Raw genomic sequence first — 25,857 nt, 5'->3', positions numbered from 1 at the left:
GAGAGGGGGCGAGCGTCGTGGACTCCACTGTGAGGATGGCTAGCAGCACTGGAAAAAGATGCACAAGCGCTTCAGGGCGGCTCAAGTGAATCCACCTCTGTGCCCCTGGCACCACCCTCGTTCTCCACACCACAAGCCCACACTCCTCACCCCCCCCCTCCCCCACTCACATGCAGCCCCCACCAAGCGGACAGGGAGTCAGTGCTGCGTGAGGATGGACATCCCCCCCAGGCCAGCCAGGGTGAGTCACCACCTCGTGCCCCTGACACCACCCCCGTGCCGCACCCTTGACCCCTCAACCCCCATGTTGCCGCCACCAGGTGGATGGGTAGGCAGTGTCGCGTGAAGATAGACAAACCCCCAGGCCGGCCAGGGTGAGTCAACACCTCTGTACACCGGGCACCACCCCTGTCCCACATCTCGTATGCGCGCCCCGCTCTCGAGCGTGATCAAACCCCATCCGCTGGCAGCCCCCTCGCAGCCCAGCCTGCACCACATGCCAACACCCAAACCACCTTCCATGGCTGGGTGCCTTGCACACACAGGCCACTATCCTGCGAGTGTCTGACACTGTGCATTATCTGTCCCCCAGGATAAGGTGGCCCACAACCGCCGGGAGCTGGACAAGACTGTGTACTCGAACCGGCGATCATTGAAATCAGTGAAAATTTGAACCACCTCCGCTCTCACATCATCATTTGCAGACCCTTAATAATTGGCACCTTGTTTAATCGGGTGCAACAAAGTTTGTAACAAGGATATTTTTAGATTCCATCTTCACCCAATGGGTATGTCTCAATTTTTAATTTGCTCCAGGCAAACATTTTTAGAAGTAATTTTGTTTTCCTGCTTTTTGTCCCTCGATGTGAGTCTGTGAAAATCCTTTCATTTGATATGGAACCTCATAGCATCACTCCAGTTCCGCACTGGGAGTGCCCAGGACAGAACTCTGCAAGTAATTTCATTATCACTGTGCAGACATAAGGGAAAATTATCTTCCAGAGGGATTGCTCGATCTCTCGATAAGATTTACTTTTTAGTCAGCGGCGTACCGCCTTACTTTGTCACTGACTACAAAATCAGGCACTTCAATAGGTGAAAGATGGAGCTGTTAAAAGCCTTTCATTCAGGCTATCTGATTCAGAACATTCCTCATTTCCTGAAACAGATCTCAGGAAACGACATCAGTGTTTGCTTCTTCAGAAATTCATTAAAAAATCCACTTTAAAGCTATGAACCTCACCTGAGAAGGATTCGATGTTGCCAGCAGATCTGCTGGTCGAGGGGAGTAAGCAACAGGTGCCTGGAAATGTAGCTTTTTCAGGTATGTTGATCATTTCTAAAAGGATTACTGAAGGCCCCTAGCTGTGAGGAGATTTTCCACTGTTTTGCTGTCCAATGATCTATTGTTGACAGTTTTACGATAAAGGCCAACTGACCTGATGCGCTAAGCGTCAAGAACCACAAAGACATGTGAGACTTTAACTCAGGCTTTAATATACTACATGGGAGGCTTACCCGACACAGACGACCCCAGACAGAATGGGGCCTGTCCCAGAAGAGGTTCTTATACTGACTCCCGGGGGAGTGGCTAAGGCGGAGCTCTCCGTGGCCAGGTCGGGTTACCTACCAGTGACCGAACCTCTACAGAGTTACAGTACAATACACAGTATTACAGGGCCACGTTACGCACAACTATTATATACTATGTACAATGGTAGGGAGGTACAGTGGTGTATCACCACATGACCACAAATCCTTCTGCCGCATCCTGGAACCTGTTCATGAACTCGGCCCCAGATGTTCACGTCTGAATCCTTGAATTCAAGATGACAAATTGTCAGGTCGAAAAGAATATGTTTCATTCCAGGAAGGTTATTTGGAGTGGCTGTCACGTTTTTTTTTCACCTGGAGAAATGGTTGCTCATAGCAACCGGACATTTATTTGACTTTTGCTGCTTGCACAACAGGATCAATGATTTGATTTTTCAGAGAGCACAGGAACGGAGTTATAAAAATTCCTGTTCGCTTTAGTGAGAGAGAACTCTTCATTTTGTTATTATCTCAGTTCACTCCTTCTGACATGGTTTCCTTGCTGTCATCTGACACTATCCTAAGTTGACAGCACGGGCAAAGTCTCAGAGGATGCAGTCCTGTCAGAGACGTTTTATTGAGGACTTTATCTTCAATGACAGAGCCTGATGCAGTTTGACAACTATTTTTTATTTGTCATTAGATAATGGTTGTTGCAATTTTGGTTTTGGTTGAGTTGCATCTTACTAATCATCTCTTGGTGAGCTGCATTATTATTCCTTCTTGTGCTTGGAAACTGGCTGGCTTTGAACCCCATCCCCATTACACCATCCTCATCATCCGGCCCCGAGTTCTCCTCCTCCTTCCTCCCAGTGGGAAAACGCTACACTTGCTGCTGCTCCAGCACTTCGTCAAAGCGACCATTCTCCACGTGATGCTGTGGAGGAGTTTCACAAGCTTTTCATCCGGGGTTTGGGAAGAAATGTTTGTGAAAAATAAAGCATCACTTTTACTCGAAAGGATTTCCACATGAGGACTGGGGTAATAGCACAGTAAATAAGTTTTGTGCTGTTGCAGCTAGTTTTGAAAAATACTTTAATTAAATCCAGCTAGCTGTAGGCTAAGTGCAATCCAATTTGTCCGTCAAATCGTCCATGCCTCTGAAACAGCCCTGATAAAACCTTGGCCTGTTGTTCCCTGCAGCACCTGGAGCAGTTAGTCATTGTGGCTTTTATTCCATTGTTGCTTCTCGAGCGTGTTAAGGAAGAATTGCTCTCTGCAATGCTGTTTTATTTTTTAAAAAACACTAATTTGCCTCCTAATGAGTGAAAATCAGTTTCTAGGTGCAAAAGCGCACTTGCGATCGGAAGTGCGAGACACACCATCTTGGTAGTCGTTTGGTCAAGCACACCTAACAATCACCAGCAGCTCGCAAAGTGGTAATTATGATGTCAATCAGTATTCAACACTGATTCAATGCCAACACTGCGACAGTTCTGAACTGCACTTTCCAGCCCAGGCCCTTTGTTACTCTTGTACAGCTGAACGCATGTTCGATGACAGAGAGGATCTCCTCGCCAGCACTATTTACTATGCACAGGTCAGTGGTTGGATTATTTCTTCTGGCTGCTGATGTGATTCTAAACTTCTTCTTCTTGTCTAAAATTTAAATAGTCTATGAAGAACGGATTTGGCTGGGGCAGACGTACCTTTGTTGGTTGTTCAAAGGTTTGTTTTGAAACAGACTAACAGACATGGGTGGCCTGTTGGGATCTCCACTTGGAATTGAGCATGACTGAAAGAATGAACAGAGCCCACGTGGAGCAGAACAGAGGGAGGCGGTTGAGGAGGAAAGGAAGAAGGGCTTTCCACAGGAAACCATGCTGGAAGGCACTTAGAGAGATTTTTTGACCTTCATTATACTTCAGCGATGACAATTGAGATTTAAAAAAAACATTTGTTTATGGGAGGTGGACGTGACAGGCTGAGCCAGAATTTTTTGACCCATCCTTAATTTCCCTTGAGGGGACATTTATGAGTCAACCATGTAATATCTAAGGAGAGTAAAGGGTTAATAAGATGATGTTCACATATCTCAATACTAGATGGCAGCACCGAGTAGTCTTATAAAAGACTGTGTCTCTCAGCATTCTGGGAGAAGCTGCTGGAGAAGTTGATGAAGAAGTGTGAGGTTGAGTTAGGGTGTAGGTTGTATGAGTGAGAGATAATTAATTACAGTAACATAGAGTCAATAATATTATTTTATTTGCTATTACTCAGGAGAGTGTGTGAACCATTTCAAATGGTGTAAAATAAACTAGCTTTCGTTTAAACATTTAGCTTTATGTTCTTTGTAAACTACAACTTTTGGAGAACAATACAAGGAACATAACAAACTACAAAACTGTGGATCTGGAGTCACATAAAGGCCAGAACAGGTAAGGATGGCATATTTCCTTCCCTAAAGGACATTAGTGAACCATGGGTGGGATTCTCCACAATCGGCGCGATGTCCGCGACCGGCGCCAGAAACGGTGCGAATCAGTCCGGCATCGCGCCGCCCCAAAGGTGCGGAATTCTCCGCATCTTGGGGGGGCCGAGCCCTCACCTTGAGGGGCTAGGCCCGCGCTGGATTGATTTCTGCCCCGCCAGCTGGCAGGAAAGGCCTTTGGTGCCCCGCCAGCTGGCGCGGAAATGACTTTGCCGTGTGGCGCATGCGCGGGAGCGTCAGCGGCCGCTCACGGCATCCCCGCGCATGCGCAGTGGAGGGGGTCTCTTCCACCTCCGCTATAGTGGAGTCCATGGCGAAGGCGGAAGGAAAAGAGTGCCCCCACGGCACAGGCCCGCCCGCGGATCGGTGGGCCTCGATCGCGGGCCAGGCCACTGTGGGGGCACCCCCCGGGGCCAGATCGCCCCGCACCCCCCCCCCAGGACCCCGGAGCCCGCCCGCGCCACCTTGTCCCGCCGTTCGAATGGTGGTTCAATCCACGCCGGCTGGCGTGGGTTGACAGCGGCGGGACTTCGGCCCATCGTGGACCGGAGAATCGCTGGGGGATTTCCGCCGACCGGCGCGATTCCCGCCCCCGCCGAATCTCCGGTGGTGGAGAATTCGGGACACGGCGGGGGCGGGATTCGCGCCGGCCCCCGGCGATATTCCGACCCGGTGGCGGGGGTCGGAGAATCACGCCCCAGATGATTTTTTACAACAGTGCTTTCATGGTCATCATTAGAATTTTAATTCCAGATTTTTATTTAATTCAAATTTCACCATCTGCAGTGGTGGGATTCAAACCTAGGCCCCCAGAGCATTACCTGGGTCTCTGGCTTACTAGTCCAGTAACAATGCCAGTATGCCACTGCCTCCCCTTCACTTTGCTAAGTAGGTTATGACTGAAATCATCCAAATGTAATCTCAAAACAGGACCTGGACCATATTGCTTGTGGCTGGATGGGAGTATAATCATAGCTCTTAACATTTGGTTCATTCAAGGCTTCTGCTGGAGTTATGAATAGCATTTTGCATTTTGCCATACATGGAGCTGAATAGGGAAGGTCACTGTGGTTTCCTATACATCCCTCCTCTGGGTGCCCGAGGACCCCGGCCTGACACCTGCAGGAGATGGAGCATCCAAAGGAAGGTCAAGTTGCTTCGTCCCCATGTCACCTACATCTTGATGTTACTCACCAGGCTGTGTGGCCATGGAGTGCGGAGCCGAGTACAAATCTGGCAAGACCAGCGGAATGGACATTCCTCATTTCCAGTGTTCTTTGCCTCGATAGAATTATTGATATAGCTTTGAATGATTTTCAAATAATATCCCAAACAATTTTTCTTTCATTTTGGAGTGGAAGAGTGGATTTCAAAAGGGAGGTAATGTGACTGATTGAATCAGAACACTCAGCAGCAATTTTGATAAGTAAGGAAGAAGATAAGATCATTATGTCGCATCTTTCATAATCTCAGGGCATCCCAAAGAGCTTTAAAGCCGTAAAGTACTTTTGAAGAGTAGCCACTACTACAAACTACTTGCAGAACAAATTAATAGAGGACCATGAGAGATATAGAGCTGAACATTACTGGCCAGAGCTCAGTAGTGGACCCTGCCGAGTCTGCAAGGAGGACTAAGAGGATGAGCGATGGTTGCCAGAGACAACCAAGCCCCAGGCTAATAATGCGGGAGACCATGGAGAGGGGAGACAGCAGTGTGTGGCGCGAGGGTTTGGAGGGAGGGCAGTAAAGAATGAAGGCGGGTGGGTGAAAGCTAGGGGGGGGGGAGTGCCCCAATGGTGCACGAGGCACCCACCGAAGTATGTGCCTGGTCTCAGAAAAAGGTGCTGCCTACCCCCACACATCTGCCCACCATTTTATGGTGTGGCCAATGTCGTGTCCTGGTCAACTGTCTTGTTTACAAACTCAATTGACCTGTAATTATTTAAATGTGGCGGCGGTGCTGTCGATTTCGGCACCTGCCCACCTAGCATATTGGGAAAGATAGTGTGGGGGTGGGCAGGAAGGTGGTGGGCTGGGCACCTGTGATATTTTGCGTGCCCACACGGTGGTGGGCCATAAGACTGTGCCCATAAATGTTGGGCAGCCAAGATGAACAATGGTGATCCTTTCCAGATGAGCAGAGAGAGAAAGGTTTCCTGTTAAAAGTTGTCAGTCTGATCCATTTTCATTGAGGGAATGTTTTTGAAACACTGTGGATTTCATTACCCAGTGTTTCCAATCACGTTGCAGTTTTGTTATGCACATGAGAGAGAAGACAAAACACTTGCAACAAGGCGAGAATCGAGTTTCAGAAACTTGACTTGTTAACTATGCCTGTAAGCCGTGCTTTGAAGGAAACTAAGTACTTGGAGAAATATTGTGACATTTTGGGTTGTGAGATCTGATCACTCTGAACCTGGACTTTCTAGGGAGACGGAATATCGCTAAGAATGGCACAAAAAAAAACAATCACAATGTGAGCAGGTTCAGCAGTGAGAAAGAACAGAAGGCAATTGCTTTTATCCAGATTGATCAACTTTGATTAAAGCAACCCCGGCGGAGATAGCATATTTTGTTTGAGCATTGCCATTTGGCTACACTCCCTAACGTAACAATGTTTTAATGGGGAAGAATCTATCAGATTAACTACCCGAAAGGTGACACTTGTTAGCAAATGTTCCTCTGCACATAGAATGAAAAAGCGCTTCTATTTAAATAGCACTTTAACATGATAGTCAGGATGTTCCAAGGCCTGAAAAAAATGCATTTGTGATCAAAGATTGGTTATCTGTTCCTTTTGGCAGCACGGTAGCACTGTGGTTAGCACAGTTGTTTTACAGCTCCAGGGTCCCAGGTTCAATTCCCGGCTTGGGTGACTGCCTGTGTGGAGTTTGTACTTTCTCCCCGTGTCTGCGTGGGTTTCCTCCGGGTGCTCTGGTTTCCTCCCACAGTCTAAAGATATGCAGGTTAGGTGGATTGGCCATGATAAATTGCTCTTGGTGTCCAAAAAAAGGGTCGGTGGGTTTACTGGGTTACGGGGATAGGGTGGAGGCGTGGGCTTAAGTAGGGTGCTCTTTCCAAGAGCCGGTGCAGACTCGATGGGCCAAATGGCCTCCTTCTGCACTGTAAATTCTATGATTCTATGATTCTATGGCGGTACCATATGGTGTGTGGGATTGTTTTTCAGATCTTCCTTCATGGTCTTCAACGCCAAGTGAACAAACGGAGAAAAGTCTTCAGTTTAACTTCAGCTGCGCAGTATTGCATTGACCTGTCAACCGAGATTAGACGCTGTAATTGGGACCCAACCCATGAGTCTCAGCTCAGGAGAGACTACTACCAACTGAATCAAGTTGCCACTAATTTATTTGTCCCAATTGCTTTATTAACGTTAGTTTGTTGACTGTTGTCATTTAATGTTATATTGTGAAGAGCCCTTGGGCAGAATTTTATGGCCCCTCCTGCAAGTGGGATTTTCCAATTCCGCCAGTCAGCGGACCTTCGAACGGCTCCCTATATTTTCTGGGCCGACGCTGCAATGGGGCCGCAAAGTTCTGCCCTTTGTCACAATCCAACAAATGACCAGGATATTTGTCTGTGTCTTACTATTAACTTCCATATCTAAAAATGTCATCAACATAGTTTGCTATGACAACAAAAGTAGAAAATGTTCAACAATCTCAACAGGTCCGACAGCATCTGTGGAGAGAGAACGGAGCTGACGTTTCGAGTCTGCATGACTCTTTGTCAAAGCCGAGAGAACCGGAAATAGGATGAGGTTTATACTTTGTGGGGTGGGGTGGTGGGGGAGGGCTGTGATGGCGCAGTCGGGCTGGATAGAGGGCCAGCGATAGGTAAAGATTGCCAAAGATGTGGTGGACAAAAAAACAAAGGGAAGTGATGTGTTGGGTACTCTGCTACACAGACGAACCAACACGGTTGCAAATGGTACAACTCAGTTTTATTACTAACATTTATTTACAGTTGTAAACTGGTTACTGAGGTTTGATCATGACCCTAGAATCTGTGGACCTATTCCTAATATTATCTTGGAGTGGCACTCAGCAATGGTGGATGTCTGAGTGGCTTGCTGTGAGTTCTGTGCCCTGAGCTGTCTCCTGCTGGAATGCCCAGGTAGTGTCGTGTTCCCTGTTTTGTACTGTGTATGCTCTTGCCTGTGATTGGCTGTGGTGTTGTGTGTGTGTTGATTGGTCTGTTGATCTGTCCATCAGTATGTATGTATGTTTGTACCATGATGTTTACCTGAATATCATGACAGGAATCTAAATACTGGTGATAATGTCTAAGCAGATTCCTGATAGTGGCACATTAAGAGATCAGAATGTGTTAATGGCAGAACAGAGGTAAGCAGTGTGTCAAAGGACAACTTGGAACAGGGAACAGATGGCCCTGGTCGGGTGGGGTGGGGGGAGGGGAGTCAAAGGTGAGGGAAAAACAGACCGATGGAAGCAATGAAAATAAATAATTGATAGAAATGAAAATGGGGTTAAGGTGGTGATTTGTTATGTTGTAGGTGTAACATAAGCGGCTTCCTTGTGCTGCACTTGACAAAGGAAGGTTCAGACGTGGAGATAACTTCAGCACGTTTATTAAACTATTAACACTTCTATTACTCGGGTTCGACACTACTGCTAATCCTACTATAGCTACCCAGACTGACTAACCAGCTGCTGCAATCCAATGGTGGGTGTAATATTGAATCAACCCTGTGTCTCTACTCACTGACTGTCTCCACTGGAAAGCGGCAGATCATGTGTGTGGTGTCCTTTATATATAGGTTGGTGTAATGCCCCCCTGAGGTCGTGTCACCTCCTTGTGTATCGTGAATGTCCATTGGTCATGTCCTATCTATCTGATCTATTGGTTGAGTGTGAGTGTGTGATGTTCCTGGTGCTCCCTCTAGTGTCTAGCTAGCCTACATGCATTTACATTAATGCACATCACCACATCCCCCCTTTTATATATGTTCATATTTTCTATACACTTTAAGAAAATTGAACAAAGAAGAGATCGATTCGTTAAGGTGTATACAAGTCATGGGAACAGTGATGAAACAATAAGTCCAAATCATTTGTGTGAGTCCAAAAACCATCAATCATCATGATCAAATGTCTCTCTTGGTTATGAACGCCATCAACGTCCCTGTGCCACAGGAACCAAGAAGTGGCCAAATCACTTCGCTGTCTGATTTGGAGTCCCTTTCTTTTTTCGATGTTTATGATGGTGCTGTCGGATGGCATCTTGTAGCTGATAAGGTGTTGACATTGAAGCGGTACCATCAACAATATCATTTGAGGTCATGGATGTGCCATATGTTGAAGTTGGATAAGACTGTCCATACTGGTTCTGGCCACATGCTGTGCTGGAAGGGTGATCCTGCTGAGAACCATTGAAGCGTGTCGAATTGGAAACAGAATTGCTGCTTGCATAAATACCTGTTGATGATGTGAAACTAGAACCTTGCATCTGATAGGAATATGCCGTCTAGCCAGGCTGGGGTGCAGCAAATCCTGGGCTGTAACTAAGGCATCCAGTCTGTAGTGCAGATTGCGCTTGCAGTAGTCCTCCTTCAGTCTTGATTCCATTAGTGGGCAATCTGTAGTGCTGGCCTGTTTGAGAATATGCTGCATAGACTGTCATTGTCGCTTTGTTCTTCACTGGAGCATGATAGACCGTCATGGTCGTCCCGCTGTGCACTGGAGCGTGGTAGACTGTCATAGTCTTCTTGTTGTTTGCTTGAGCATGGCAGAATTGCATCGTCTGTCACTAGTTGGTCAGAGCAGGTTGCTGGACCCTCATGGTCTTGTTACTGCAAGGACTGCGCATCGGAGTCTTGCGTTGCTTCTATCGTGGAGGCTGTCCACGAGCTCGCTGTGGAGGCTTGTGACACTGGAGTCACTTCTTGTTCATGCAAGGACTGGGATATGGAGTCTTGCCTGTCTTCTTTCATAGAGTCGGGAACCCTGAGCGGTGCATGGACCACGCTCTGTGTGGCAGCAGGCCGCTCTCTGTGGGCGTGTACCGCTCTTTGTCTCTTAATTTCAGGCTGCAGCATCATCCTGCACTCACAAGTTGGGATGTCATATCTGCTGGGCTGAAGATCCTCAAATCCGAAGAACGAATCCGGGTCTGTGTCGGATTCAATACGGGGGTCGCCAATGTGCAACACGTCTAGTTGTGGTTCGGAATTGGTACTGGGGTAGCCTCCCAAGGTGAAAGGTTTGCCCGAGTCGTAGTCTTCTATGACCACATCATCATTGCCCTTCGTGTTGGGTGGGGCTACTGGGTTATGGGGATAGGGTGGAGGTGTTGACCTTGGGTAGGGTGCTCTTTCCAAGAGCCGGTGCAGATTCGATGGGCCGAATGGCCTCCTTCTGCACTGCAAATTCTATGAAATCACTGTTCGCGTCAGAGCTGGCATTGGGCTCGTGAAGTCCAGAGAAAATGTAACTGTCGGTATCGAAGTAATCAAGGTCGGAATCATCGGTTTGGGTGTAGGTAACTGCTTGTTGCAGGGTTCTTCGGAGGTTAATTTCATTTCCTGGTTCAATTTGAGGCATTGTGCTGTCATTCCAGGTGAATGAAGGTTGTTTTACGGCTTTAAAAGATTTTTTCTTTGATTTGGGACGTATCTCCTTTAAATGGGTGCGGTCCGGGGCCTCTGACGTCATGACGCATGTGACATAGCGCGTAGGAAGCGATTGTGCATGCGCAGATCGCTGTTCCTTTACCGATGGCCGTTTTCCTGATTGCGCATGCGCGGCGTCGTGCACATGCATAAATGGACCTTCCCGTTCTGTGCGCTTCTCGCGCAACTGCGCAAGTGCAGTCCCTGTAGAAAGATGGCCGCCGAACAAAATAGTTCTCTGCTCTGGGATTTCGGCCTCGAGGTGAGTACTGGCGCTTCTCTTACCTTTTCTTGCTGTTTGGAGTGTGTTTTCCTCACAGTATTTGCCGAATTTGTCCAGGACTGCCTGGAAGTCGCTCCTGTTTTGCCCCTTGGAGCACTTGAATTTTTAAAAGATTTCTTCTGCTCTGGCACCGGCGATGGTGAGGAGAAGCTCTGTTTTTTCAGGATCTTCTAGTTTGGCTGCCACCAGGAAGATTTGAAACTTTTGGCGGAATGCCCGCCAGTTTCCGCGGAGATCGCCGTGCCACTGTAGCTGCTGCGGAACCCGGATCTCAGACATATTGCCTGGGTATCATTGCTGGTTGTCACTGTACGCTGAGGTATGGCTATCTGGATTGAAAGTTCAGTCCTGGTACCATGATTTGTTATGTTGTAGGTGTAACATAAGCGGCTTCCTTGTGGTGCACTTGACAAAGGAAGGTTCAGACGTGGAGATAACTTCAACACGTTTCTTAAACTATTTACACTTGTATTACTCGGGTTTACACTACTGTTAATCCTACTATAGCTACCCAGACTGACGAACCAGCTGCTGCAATCCACGTGGTGGGTGTAATATTGAATCAACCCTGTGTCTCTACTCACTGACTGTCTCCACTGGAAAGAGGCAGATCATGTGTGTGGTGTCCTTTATATATGGGTTGGTGTAATGCTCCCCTGTGGTCGTGTCACCTCCTTGTGTATCATGAATGTCCATTGGTCATGTCCTATCTATCTGATCTATTGGTTGAGTTGTGAGTGTGTGATGTTTCTGGTGCTCCCTCTAGTGTCTAGCTAGCCTACATGCATTTACATTGATGCACATCACCACAGGTGGAGGAGAGAGTTCACAGTCTGAAGTTGTTGGAGCCTTCATGTGCCACTGGCCATAACATTAAAAACATTACAATATCAAGGAACATTCAAAGTTTTAAAAAATGGCTGTATAATCAAGGCTCACATCCCATTAAACTATTGAGCGAGTGCTAGAATGTCAGAGATCCTGTACTGTTGGTGAGAAACTGAACTAAGACACCATCTGCCTGGTTAAGTGTAATGATCCCTGAAATAATACATGTCGTTAAAAACAAGAATATTTGTTTCTTTCTCCTTCTTAGTTTCTGACATGGAGTGTGGCAAGATTTAGGGTGACTTTGTTTCAGTAAGCAAATTCTGGTTTGCAAAACGGAATCACGATCATGAAGATGAAGTTCAAAAGTAATAGAGAGTGCGTCTACTGAATTTAAATTGTAGAACACAGCAGCCAACCCTATTTATAAAACCAATTACTAAATTAAAACACATTTCTGAAAATACATTCCATTTGTCTTGTGATATCGTTACAACAACAACTACTTGTAGTTATATAGCAGCTTCAATGTAATAAAACACCCCAAAGTGCTTAACAAATATTTTAAAGCCCCTAAATAAAGTGTCTTCTCGATCTATCTCCTAGGTGATGTGGTATATTGCAACAATGAGAACAAAATAAACTTTCTGCAATTGGATTAAATAAAACAGGAACATTTGCAAAATAAAGAACTTGATGTTCTTCGGCTCTCTAACCCAAATTGGATGAGATTGTGATGGAAGGAAATGGTGGAAAATCAGGCACTGAGGGCTATCAACACACCCCCTGATTATGATTGTTTTTCCCATCATTGCCTCAGCTAGTTGGTAACAAATCTCCATTTGACTGCATGTAATTGGCAGTCGGAATGTGCCATCCAATTCCCCATCAACAACGATTCCCAGAACTGGCAGTCGAGAAGGGAGATGATTCCTGATGTGGCGATGGTGAAACTCTCACACTATTAGTTGATGGGGGCTTATCATAGCCTTCTCCCATTCCAGAATGACCTAAAACGCTCACCCAAAGACTTTGGTCCAGGTTGTAATGTGATGTACCCTTGGGATCTTCTGTCACTTTAATTTTGGCTGCACCTCTCTTGGATCTCCAATGGGTGTTCCATTGGACTTGTGTCTCCTTCCTACTTTCTGTTACCAAACACACCTGAAGGTTACTTTTTGAGGGTGGGCATTAAAGTGGTGGCCTGCCCTTCATAACTTAATCATCTCTGACCCAGGAACGTGGGTCAGGGTCAGGGGCAGAGTCGAGTTGAGATATTAAAGAAAGATTCCATTTGTCTGGCTAAGTGGATGTAATGATACTTGAAACAAGGGAAGAGGTCCCAACTTGACATTCCAGTAAAAAGCATAAGAATCCACACCAAGATCTTGCAGAGGGGCATTGATTTAGTTCAGTGTTGTGTTTATTTCAACAATAGCTCAACAGTATAATCAGAGTCAGGAGGAAATTAGTTAAGAGGTAAGCGTCAGAGAACAAGAGAAGTGGGTTGGTACCGATGTGATTTGTGGTGTCCCTAAGAGATCTTCCCTTTTTACGATATTTCCAAATGACTTGGATGAATGAATAAATAATTCAAATTTGTTGACAACACCCAGTTTGGTGGCAAAGTACCTAATATGCTGTTAACACCTAACTCTACCTCACCTTGGCATCCTATTGTTTCTAATTATTGGCACTGCTTTTCCAACATCCACAAATGGACGATTAAAAACTTCCATCAACTAACTGTTTGGAAGACCAAAGCCACTGTCTTGTTCCTATCAGAGTCTCTGTCCCCCTGCCTTCAACTATATCCAGCTCCAAGGAACCTGTCAGAGGCTGAGCAATGCCTTTGTTATCCCTAGACATGACTGTTCCAAAGTTAAGGGAGTTGGCCTTCAACATTCCACTTTACATAAACTTGAATTCATCCAAAACTGCTGCACATCATGCAAACTCATACCACCCTGCGTATCCATTATCCCTGTTTTCACTGATATATTTTGGCTCCCGGTCTTCTAATATCTGAATCCCTAAAATGTTATGCTTGGGAGGGGGGAATTTGACACCTCCTTTTTTGACGGGTGGGAGGCTTCTCACGAGATTTGCGATGTTTGGAACCCCTCATTAGATCTTGCAAGACGTCACAAACTAGATATCGCCCTCGTTGGGAGAGATCCAGGTTTACATATTTAAGTGAGGTGTTCAGTTCATTTAAATATGTCGCTGCCCGATGTTCCTGAGGTCCGGGAACTAACGTCTGTGCCTGGGAGAATTGGCTGTGGAGCCATTTAGCACTGGTCCTCACAAATGTAAACCATTCGCAATGGTACCTGGCGGGGCCTCCCAGACCATTGGAGGCCCCCAACTGGTCAGGCTCTGGGCAGGGTGGTACCCTAACACTTATTCTGCCACCTTGACAATGCCAGGGTGCCAGGCTGGATGTGCCAAGGCGCCTGGGAGCCTTGTTGTCCGTGCCAGGGATCGAGCTCAAGGGTGCTCTGCCCATATGATGTGGGATGAGGAGGTGTTCAAGGATCATCTAACACGTAAGTAGGGTCATGGGTGGGGTCCGAAGACCATGTTGGGAAGTCCGAGGGGGATTGAGTGATCAGGGCGGCAATTAAAAATTGCGCCCGAAAACTTCCTGCGGTCACGAGATGAGTTCGTCAGTGCAGGAAATGAGGCAAGTGCGACCTCGGCGGGGCATTCCTCGACAGGCCAAAAAAAGAATCCTGTTTGATTTCAGGGTCATTCGCGGCACTGCAGGTGCGGAGAAACACCCCGCTATATATGCCCAAAACGGAACTCTGGGGCGAAATTCTCCGTTATCGGCGGAAACTCCGCCGATCGGCGCAAAAAACGGCGCAAATCCCACTTGCGTCACGTCATAAAAATGGGCCGATAGTCTGCGGCCCGAAATGGGCTAGCAGCGACGTAACGGGATCCGCGCTTGCGCAGTGGTTCACGCCGTGCAGCGTCATACGCGCTGCACGGCGTGACGGCTCATAAGGCCGCGCAGCTCCCCCCCCACCCGACCGGAACAGCCGACCGCAACACCCGACTTGATGGCTGGCCGTCGCTCAGCCCCGAGGTTCGAGTCACGCGATGTGGAGGCGCTCCTGGATGCGGTGGAGCAGAGGAGGGACGCCCTGTATCCCGGGCACGGCCGCAGAGTTGCCCCACGCCACAGCCGGCGTCTGTGGAGGGAGGTGGCAGAGGCCGTCACCGCTGTGGCCCTGACACCACGGACAGGCACCCAGTGCCACAAGAAGGTGAACGACCTCGTCAGAGCAGGCAGGGTGAGCGTCCCCCATATCCCCCATATCCCCTCTCCCCCAAATCCCCCCCTCCCCCATATCCCCCATATCCCCCCTCCCCCATATCCCCCATATTCCCCCCTCCCCCATATCCCCCCCTCCCCCATATCCCCCATATTCCCCCCTCCCCCATATCCCCATATCCCCCCTCCCCCATATCCCCCCTCCCCCATATCCCCCCCTCCCACATATCCACCCTCCCCCATATCCCCCCTCCCCCATATCCCCCATATCCCCCCTCCCCCATATCCCCCCCTCCCCCATATCCCCCCTCCCCCATATCCCCCATATTCCCCCCTCCCCCATATCCCCCCTCCCCCATATCCCCCCTCCCCCATATCCCCCATATCCCCCCTCCCCCATATCCCCCCTCCCACATATCCCCCATATCCCCCCTCCCCCATATCCCCCATATCCCCCCTCCCCCATATCCCCCCTCCCCCATATCCCCCCTCCCACATATCCCCCATATTCCCCCCTCCCCCATATCCCCCCTCCCCCATATCCCCCATATCCCCCCTCCCCCATATCCCCCATATCCCCCCTCCCCCATATCCCCCATATCCCCCCTCCCCCATATCCCCCCTCCCCCATATCCCCCATATCCCCAAGTGAATCCAGCCCTAACCTTAACCTCTGCAATGCACGCGCAACCGATGGCGTGCATTCATATACCTGCCTAACACTGTTGCCTTTTACCCCTGCCACCACCCCCCCCCCCCCCCCCCCCCCCAGGAGAAGCGCGCACACAACAATAGGGAGCATGTGAGGACTGGAGGAGGGCCCGCTGATGAGAGGCCACTGACCGTACACGAGGAAAGGGCCCTGGAACTGGCTGGCGGACCTGACGACCGGGAGGTTGCTGATGCAGAGGTCGGGGCCCCACGAGCAAGTGAGCCACCAACAGCCCGTCCCCATATCCCCCCTCCCCTATATCCCCCTCTCCCGTATCACCTGATCACTGCCTGATGTCTAACCATGCATGCTTCATTGTGTATCGCAGGACCAAACGTCCAGGCACCCATCCCCGCAGATGCAGACCGCCCGCAGGATGCCCCTCGGAGACCACGGGAGACGGAGAGACCCGAACCCTCCAGCATGCGACGCCCGCAGGATGCCCCTCGGAGACCACGGGAGACGGAGAGACCCGAACCCTCCAGCATGCGACGCCCGCAGGATGCCCCTCGGAGACCACGGGAGACGGAGAGACCCGAACCCTCCAGCATGCGACGCCCGCAGGATGCCCCTCGGAGACCACGGGAGACGGAGAGACCTGGAGCAACAGGGAGACGACACCCCCGTCACGTGCGGGAGCGACCACCCAGCGATGAGGGGGGCAGCCACAGGCCCCCGTCACATCCGAGCCAGGACACCACTACCCAGGACACCACTACCCAGGACACCACTATCCAGGACACCCCTACCCGGGACACCACTACCCAGGACACCCCTACCCGGGACAGCACTACCCGGGACAGCACTACCCAGGACACCCCTACCCGGGAAGACGAAATACCGGACAGTGACTCAGAGTGGATGGGTGGAGACGAACCCCCACCCCAAAGTGCCATGGACTCAGAGTGGGACGAAGAGCACGACACAACGCCACTGCTGTCACCAACACCCTCCACCATCGCAGAAACACTCACCACGGTTGGGCACTTTAGTGATGAGGCGTCTGGTACACTCACTGGTGCGCACAACACAGCCGTCCCGGTACAGCAGGTGGAGGTAGGAGCAGCAGAGGGACCGGGCGGTCGGAGGGCAGCCCAGGCCAAGCGAACATCTGCCGCCCAGATGGATCCCGGGTTCCTGCAGTTACCACACCCACACATAGATCCGATGCAACCACCGACACGGAGACGAGCGAATAGGGTGACGGGTGGCTTGCGGCGGCTGCGGTCGCAGGTGGAGGAGTCCACCCGCGTCCAGGAGCTGGGAGTGGTCCCGGTCATGCGTGCCACCCAGGCTGACACCGCACGGGTGGCGTCCGCGGTGGAGGCAATGGGTGCGACGGTGTCAGACATGGGGAACGGTTTGCGAGGCCTGGGGCCTTCCGTGCAGGCGGCGTCTGTGGCCCAGGAAATGGCTGCCCTCTCACAGGAGGCCATGAGCCAGTGCCAGCGCCAGATGGCAGAGGCGCTCAACGCCATAGCCCAGTCTCAGCAGGCCATGGCCCAGTCTCAGCAGGCCATAGCCCAGTCTCTGCAGGCCATGGCCCAGTCTCTGCAGGCCATGGCCCAGTCTCAGCAGGCCATCGCTGAGGGCATCGGCGCCAGTGGCCATGTGCGAGCTGGCGTCGCACTGTCGCAGACAGGGTTCGACAACCCCCTGGGCTCCATGGCTGCAAACCTGCAGACCCCTGTCGATACCAGCACGGGCCTCCAGGACTGGCAGCGCCAGATGTCGGGGGCGCGTCGGATGGCCAGTCCGTTCGCATCCCCCACCCATGTAGAGGCCTGGGGGCCATCGGGCACCCCGAGGGAGGAGGAGGTGGTGTGGTCCATCCCGGCTCCCTCTGTAGGGGAGGTCCCGGTACACCGCGACACCTCGGACTCCCCCCCTTCCGTCCCAGGTGCATCGGGTGGGCAACGGGCAGGACAGGCTGGCAGCTCGCCATCCCAGTCGCCCGGGCCGCAGCCTGGCCCATCTAGGCCAGGACGCCCCAGGAAACGGCCGCCAAAGGGATCCAGTGTCAGAGGGCAGGAATCACAGGAGTCCACCTCCAGTTCTGCTGTACCGTCTGGGGAACCACGTAGACGTAGTCAAAGGGCCCGTAAGGCCAAACAATTAGACACTGAGTAAGTTGGCACGGGTGCAGGGCACAGATGAGTTTTAGGCGCTAGGGCACGTGCATGAACTCCTTTGGTTATTAAAGTCAATGTTACACCTACCGAAGCTGCCTTTATGCTCTGTCCAAAGTGTGCGGGGGTGTCATGTACGTTGAGCGCAAGTGTGTGTGTGAGGGGTGGTCTTACCTCAGCCCCAGGTGAGTCTGCCCCCTTCCCCCTGGGCCGCCATCAACATCCCCCGGGCAGAGGACGGGACCGTGCGCTGCAGTATCACAGCCGCATGCAGGGATGGTCCGGGTGGATGGTGGTACTGTGGCCATGGGTCAGACATAGTCCAACGATGTAGAGCCAGGAGCTCATCGGAGGCGGGCTGTCATCATTCTCCATGGCCTGCGATAGACACGCGTCCACCCGCAACTGGGTGAGCCCGGCCCGTTGTGCCGCCGGTGGATCGGCAATTGGGAGTGGGGGGGTGGTGTGCATGCGGGTGGGGTGTGTGGGGTTGGGGAGGGGGGTGATGGTGCTGGGTGGATGGATGGGTGGGGGGTGTGGGTGGTCGGCTGTTGTCATGGTGTGCGGTCTGTGGCCATACTACCCGATTCCCACGCCCATCTAGTCAGTGAAGCGGGCGTCTATCAGTCTGTCCCGTGCCCGCTGGGCCAGCCGGTAACGGTGGACAGCCACCCGTCTGTGTCTACCCCGTCTGCCCTGACCATTGCCCCCATCCCCCTCATCTGGGGAGGACTGGGCCTCTTCCTGCTGCTCCTCCACTCCGCCCTCCTCTGCCTGCGGCACATCGCCCCTCTGCTGGGCTATGTTGTGCAGGACGCAGCACACCACAATGATGCGGCCGACCCTATCTGACCGATACTGGAGGGCGCCCCCAGAGAGGTCCAGGCACCTGAAACGCATCTTCAGCACGCCAAAGCACCTCTCGATCACTCCCCTTGTCGCTACATGGGCATCATTGTAGCGGTTCTCCGCCTCATTGCGTGGCCTCCGTATAGGCGTCATCAGCCACGATCGCAATGGGTAGCCCCTGTCGCCCAGCAACCAGCCCCTCAGCCGGGGATGGCGTCCCTCGTACATGCCGGGGATGGATGACCGCGACAACACGAATGAGTCGTGTACACTGCCTGGGTAACGGGCGCAGACGTGCAGGATCATCATGCGGTGGTCGCAGACCACCTGTACGTTCATCGAATAGGTCCCCTTCCTATTAGTGAACACGGCCCTGTTATCTGCAGGTGGCCGCACGGCGACGTGCATCCCATCGATCGCGCCCTGGACCATGGGGAACCCGGCAATGGCAGAGAAGCCCACGGCCCGGGCATCTTGGCTGGCCCGGTCCACGGGGAAGCGGATGTAGCGGTGCGCCATGGCATAAAGGGCATCTGTCACTGCCCGGATGCACCGATGCACCGATGTCTGCGATATGCCGGACAGGTCCCCACTCGGTGCCTGGAATGACCCCGTTGCATAAAAGTTCAGGGCCACCGTAACCTTGACGGACACGGGGAGAGGGTGTCCCCCGCCAGTGCCACGCGGTGACAGGTGTGCCAGCAGGTGGCAGATGTGTGCCACGGTTTCCCGGCTCATCCGGAGTCTCCTCCTGCATTCCCGGTCCGTGAGGTCCTGGTATGACTGCCGGGGCCGGTACACACGGGGCGCCCTCGGGTGCCTCCGTTGCCGTGGGGCCGCGACGTCCTCCTCCCCCTCCTCGTCCTGTCGGTCAGGTGTCCCTCCAGCCTGGGCGGCTGCCGCCTGCCCCTCTGCGGCAGCCTGCGCCGCCTCTCTGGCACGCTCCTCCTCCTCCTCCTCCTCCTCCTCCTCCTCATCCAGGGCAACATAGACATGAGCGGCTGCCACCACGGCGGCCAACATCGCTGGATGATCTGAAAACATGACGACCTGGTGGGGGGGAGGGGAACGACGACATGTCATCATTGCCCATATCCCCTCCTCCCCCCAGCCAGGTGGCATGGACCGCATGGGTCCAACTGTTGGAGGCTGGCACCTGGCCAGGTGGACCAACTCATTTGCCCTCCCATCACCCACCCCGGCACGGACCCCCCCCCGCCCCAACCTCCACCCCAGCACGGACCCCCCCCCAACCTCCACCCCGGCACGGACCCCCTCCCCAACCCCCAACCTCCACCCCAGCACGGACCCCCCCCCCCCAACCTCCACCCCGGCACGGACCCCCTCCACAACCCCCAACCTCCACCCCGGCACGGACCCCCTCCACAACCCCCAACCTCCACCCCGGCACGGACCCCCTCCACAACCCCCAACCTCCACCCCGGCACGGACCCCCTCCCCAACCCCCAACCTCCACCCCAGCACGGACCCCCCCCCCCCAACCTCCACCCCGGCACGGACCCCCTCCACAACCCCCAACCTCCACCCCGGCACGGACCCCCTCCACAACCTCCACCCCGGCACGGACCCCCTCCCGGCACTCCCCCGGAGCCCAGCCTACTCTAACCACCCCCCCCCCCCCCCGCCGCACACACACACAAGCCGAGACACACCTCTTCTCAGGCAATCAGTCTGCGGCCACGCCATTTCCTGCCCAGAGCCAACCCCCCAGGCCGTCACTCACCTCCTCGCTGGTCGGCGTGAGCCTGGAGCACCGGGTCACGCCGATGAAAAGGAGGTTTGATTGACGTCGACGTGAACGGTCATCACGTCGACGGGACTTCGGCCCATCCGGAAGGGAGAATATCGGCAGGCCGAAAATCGGCTGCCTTGCGCAGGCCCGTGACATTCTCCGCGGCAGCGGCGCCATTAACGCCCCGCCGACTTTTCTCCCTTCGGAGACTTCGGCGGGGGCGGGGGCGGGATTCACGGCGGCCAACGGCCATTCTCCGACCCGGCGGGGGGTCGGAGAATGACGCCCCTGTTTTTTGGGCGTTAAATCGCGCCCGGGGAGTGCTTCTGATCTGGTAGGTGTTCCGTAGTGGGAGGCGGAATGATTCCATGGTGGCAGGGGGATTCCATGTTGAGTGTGAGGCACGGTGGGGGTGCGGGTAAGTTCCGTGGTGGGATGTATTGTATTTTTAGACCAACAGTACAAAATAAATGATCTGCTCATGCATATAGGTTTATATGCAAGATCAACGATGGGTTATTGAATAGGTCTTCATTGTACTCCCCACAAGACTCTCCAAAAGCCCGCAAAGCAGCCAATTATGTCACGTGTGTCACGTCATTCTACTCAAAAGGACACAACTGCAAAAGCCCACATATACAACATACCTCCCCCTGCTAAGGTCCAACACAACTAATAACTAAGAATTTAACCAAGTCATTAACATCTATTTGCAAGCGCAGGCATCAATTTGTTGCATTGTAATCTGCTGGCTTTAAAGGCAGGTGGTTAAGTTTCCATTCATAGATGGTCTCAGGAATAAGGGAGACAGCAGCCCCTGTATCGACCTCCATTTTGTCCATTCAGCTGTGATGCTACCCAAAAATGGTGTGACTCACCCTAGGCTGACAGCATGTTCAAATGTAATTCTTCACTGGAGTGAATTGTTTTACTTTCAATGTGGTTGTAATCCTTTTCTTCCACATTATGAATTTTCTGAATTGAATTTGTTTTGTTTCTTCCTTTGAATGAATTCAATGACTTTCTTTGAGTAATCTTCTTTGGAGCATTTATTTTACACAAGCAAGCTCTTGCTGCGTGGCCAGTTCTGCCTGAATTTCTGCATTGGCTGTCCTTGATCCAGAAATCAGCCTGTGCATGGCCCATTTTTGCATAGCGACGACTTCTTCTGACCAGCAGCCAGTTTATGGATCCTCATGCTTGCTCCTAGCTGAGAAGCCTGTTTAGCCGCGAGCTCCATCGAAAAAGCAATATCTGGCGCAGTCTTCAGACTTAAATTACACTCTGCTAATACCTGTCTGTGAATGACCTTGTTTTTCAAACCACGCACTGAACTATCTCAGAAGTGCGAGGCAATGACCAGCTCCTCCAAGACAGGATCTAACGATCACTCCTTGACATTCAATGGCCTTACAATCACTGAATCCCCCACAATCAACATCCTGGGGATTACCATTGATCAGAAACTGAACTGGGCTAGCCATATTACTACTGTGGCTACCTGGACAGGTCAAAGTCTAAGAATCCTACATCGAGGGCGGGCTTCTCCGACCCTCCATGCCAAAATCTAGCTCGTCGCGGGGGCGTGTCGAAATCGCGCTCAGCGCGGGGAATTACCAAAATAAGCTCCCACGCCAGCACGTGATTTGCCGGCGACCGGAGAATCGCCACCAGTCCTGCGCACGTGATCGACATGACGGCAGTCGGGGGCCGTTGAAAGCGGCCCCCACGGCGATTCTCCTTGCTCGACGGGCCGAGTGCCTGCCGTGATCCGTCGGCATGGTTCACAGGTCGTTGCGCAGGTCAAAGAGACACAGCCTGAGTGAGTGAGACACATCCAGAGTGGGGAATTTGCAACTTGGTAATTTGGTGCAGTGAGGTAACCAGGAAAGTTTCAGGAGCCGTTCGGCGGAGGAGGAGCAGTCTCTGTGTGAGTATAAAAACCTAACGGTAACTTCCTGTTTTCCACTTTTTTTTTTTCAAAAGTGACGTCAGAGGGAAGCTGTGATCTGATTGGTTGATAGCAAATCTGCCCCAAATTTAAAAATACACACAGCTAAACTCGTAAACTTAATTTAAACTAATTAATTAATTAGAGATGGCTGGTCAGGTGATGTGCTTGAGCTGCTTGATGTGGGAACTGGCAGATCCCATTGCGAGCTGCAGCGACCACATCTGCAGTAAGTGTTGGCTGCACGAAGAGCTCCGGTTCAGAGTTGATGAGCTGGAGTCTGAGCTTCAAACACTGAGGCACATCCGGGAGGGGGAGACTTACCTGGACACTGTGTTTCAGGAGGCAGTCACACCTGTCAGAGTTAGTAGTTCAAATCCTGCCAGTGGCCAGGGACAGCAGGGTGTGACTGCAAGTCAGGCAGGTAAAGGGAACCAGCAGTCAGGAACTCAGGAGCCTCAGCCCTTGACCCTGTCCAACAGGTACAAGGCACTTGCTCCCTGTGTGGATGGCGAACAGGGCTGCAGGAAGGATGAGTCTGCTGACCAAGGCACCATGGTTCAGCAGGCCATTCAAGGGGAGGGAGTAAATAGGCAAGTTGTAGTTGTAGGGGATTCTATTATCAGGGGGATAGATAGTATCCTTTGTGAGCATGATAAAGAGTCCCGCTTGGTATGTTGCCTGCCCGGTGCTAGGGTGCGGACATCTCTGACTGGCTTGAAAGGATATTGGAGAGGGAGGGGGTGGATCCAGTTGTTGTGGTCCATGTCGGTGCCAACAACATAGGCAAGTCTAGGAAAGAGGACCTGTTTAGAGATTATAAAGAGCTAGGATTCAAATTAAAAAACAGGTCCTCAAGGGTCATAATCTCCGGATTACTGCCCGAGCCACGGGCAAATTGGCATAGGGAGGCAAGAATAAGGGAAGTTAACACGTGCCTGAAAGAGTGGTGTGGGAAAGAGGGGTTCCTTTTCATGGGACACTGGCATCAGTTTTGGGACAGGGGGGACCTATACCATTGGGATGGTCTCCACCTGAACCAAGGTGGGACAAGTGTTCTGGCGAAAAGAGTAATTAGGGTGGTCAATAGGAATTTAAACTAGAGATTGGTGGGGAAGGGAAAGTCAGGGAACCAAGAGGTGAAGTAATCAGTGGGAAGCGTAGCTGCTTAGGAATACAAAAAAGCACAAAAAGACAGAACTCAAGAGAGGTTACGATAGTCCCCATCTCACAAAATATGACACAGTGTATGGAAAGGCTCAGTAAACCAAGGTCCACCACACTAAGAAAACAAAAAGGGACGGTCAATAGAGAATTAAAGGTGCTATATTTAAATGCGCGCAGTGTACAGAACAAGGTAGATGAGCTTGTGGCCCACATTGTGACTAGCAGGTATGATGTGGTATGCATCACAGAGACATGGTTGCAGGGGGTTCAGGACTGGCATTTAAACATCCAGGGATTCACAACCTATCGAAAAGACAGAGAGGTGGGCAGAGGGGGCAGGGTTGCCTTGTTCATTAGGAATGAAATTAAATCAATACCACTAAACGACATAGGGTCAGATGATGTGGAGACTGTGTGGGTTGTGTTGAGGAACCACAAAGGCAAAAAAATCATAATGGGAGTTATGTCCAGGCTTCCTAACAGTGGTCAGGACCAGGGGCACAAAATGCACCACGAAATAGAAAGGGCATGTCAGAAAGGCAAGGTCACAGTGATCATGGTGGACAATATGCAGGTGGACTGGGTAAATAATGTTGCCAGTGGACGCAAAGAAAGGGAATTAATTGAATGTTCACAGGAGGGCTTTTTGGAACAGCTTGTGATGGAGCCCACGAGGGAACAGGCCATTCTGGACTTAGTGTTATGTAATGAGCCAGACTTGATGAAAGATCTCAAAGTAAGGGAACACTTAGGAGGCAGTGATCATAATATGGTAGAATTCAGTCTGCAATTTGAAAGAAAGAAGGTAGCATCAGATGTAAAGGTGTTACAGTTAAATAAAGGTTACTACAGGGGCATGAGGGAGGAGCTGACGAAAATCGACTGGGAGCAGAGCCTCGTGGGAAAAACAGTAGAACAGCAATGGCAGGAGTTTCTGGGAGTAATTGAGGACACAGTACAGAGGTTCATCCCAAAGAAAAGAAAGGTTATCAGAGGGGGATTAGGCAGCCATGGCTGACAAAGGAAGTCAGGGAATGCATCAAAGCAAAAGAGAAAGACTATAATGTGGCAAAGAGTAGTGGGAAGTCAGAAGATTGGGAAAGCTACAAAAACAGAGGATAACAAAGAAAGAAATAAGGAAAGAGAGGATCAATTATGAAGGTAGGCTAGCCAGTAACATTAGGAATGATAGTAAAAGTTTCTTTAAATACATTAAAAACAAACGGGAGGCAAAAGTAGACATTGGGGCGCTACAAAATGACGCTGGTAATCTAGTGATGGGAGACAAGGAAATAGCTGAGGAACTAAACAAGTACTTTGCGTCAGTCTTCACAGTAGAAGACATGAGTAATATCCCAACAATTCTGGAGAGTCAGGGGGCAGAGTTGAATATGGTAGCCATCAGAAAGGAGAAAGTGCTAGAGAAACTAAGAGGTCTAAAAATTGATAAATCTCTGGGCCCAGATGGGCTACATCCTAGAGTTCTAAAGGAGATAGCTGAAGAAATAGTGGAGGCGTTAGTTATGATCTTTCAAAAGTCACTGGAGTCAGAGAAAGTCCCAGAGGATTGGAAAATCGCTGTTGTAACCCCCCTTTCAAGAAGGGAACAAGACAAAAGATGGAAAAATATAGGCCAATTAGCCTAACCTCGGTTGTTGGCAAGATTCTAGAATCCATCATTAAGGATGAGATTTCTAAATTCTTGGAAGTGCAAGGTCGGATTAGGACAAGTCAGCATGGATTTAGTAAGGGGAGGTCGTGCCTGACAAACCTTTAGAGTTCTTTGAAGAGATAACAAATAGGTTAGACCAAGGAGAGCCAATGGATGTTATCTATCTTGACTTCCAAAAGGCCTTTGATAAGGTGCCTCACGGGAGACTGCTGAGTAAAATAAGGGCCCATGGTATTCAAGGCAAGGTACTAACATGGATTGACGATTGGCTGTCAGGCAGAAGGCAGAGAGTTGGGATAAAAGGTTCTTTTTCGAATGGCAACCGGTGACGAGTGGTGTCCCGCACGGTTCAGTGTTGGGGCCACAGCTGTTCTCTTTATATATTAACGATCTAGATGACGAGACTGAGGGCATTCTGGCTAAGTTTGCCGATGATACAAAGATAGGTGGAAGGGCAGGTCGTATTGAGGAGGTGGGGAGGCTGCAGAAAGATTTAGACAGTTTAGGAGAGTGGTCCAAGAAATGGCTGATGAAATTCAACGTGGGAAAGTGCGAGA

The sequence above is a fragment of the Scyliorhinus torazame genome, chromosome 22, assembly GCF_047496885.1.
Source record: "Scyliorhinus torazame isolate Kashiwa2021f chromosome 22, sScyTor2.1, whole genome shotgun sequence".
Classification (NCBI taxonomy): Eukaryota; Metazoa; Chordata; class Chondrichthyes; order Carcharhiniformes; family Scyliorhinidae; genus Scyliorhinus; species Scyliorhinus torazame.
The sequence above is the reverse complement of the archived record's forward strand: the minus strand, read 5'-3'. Positions refer to the sequence as shown.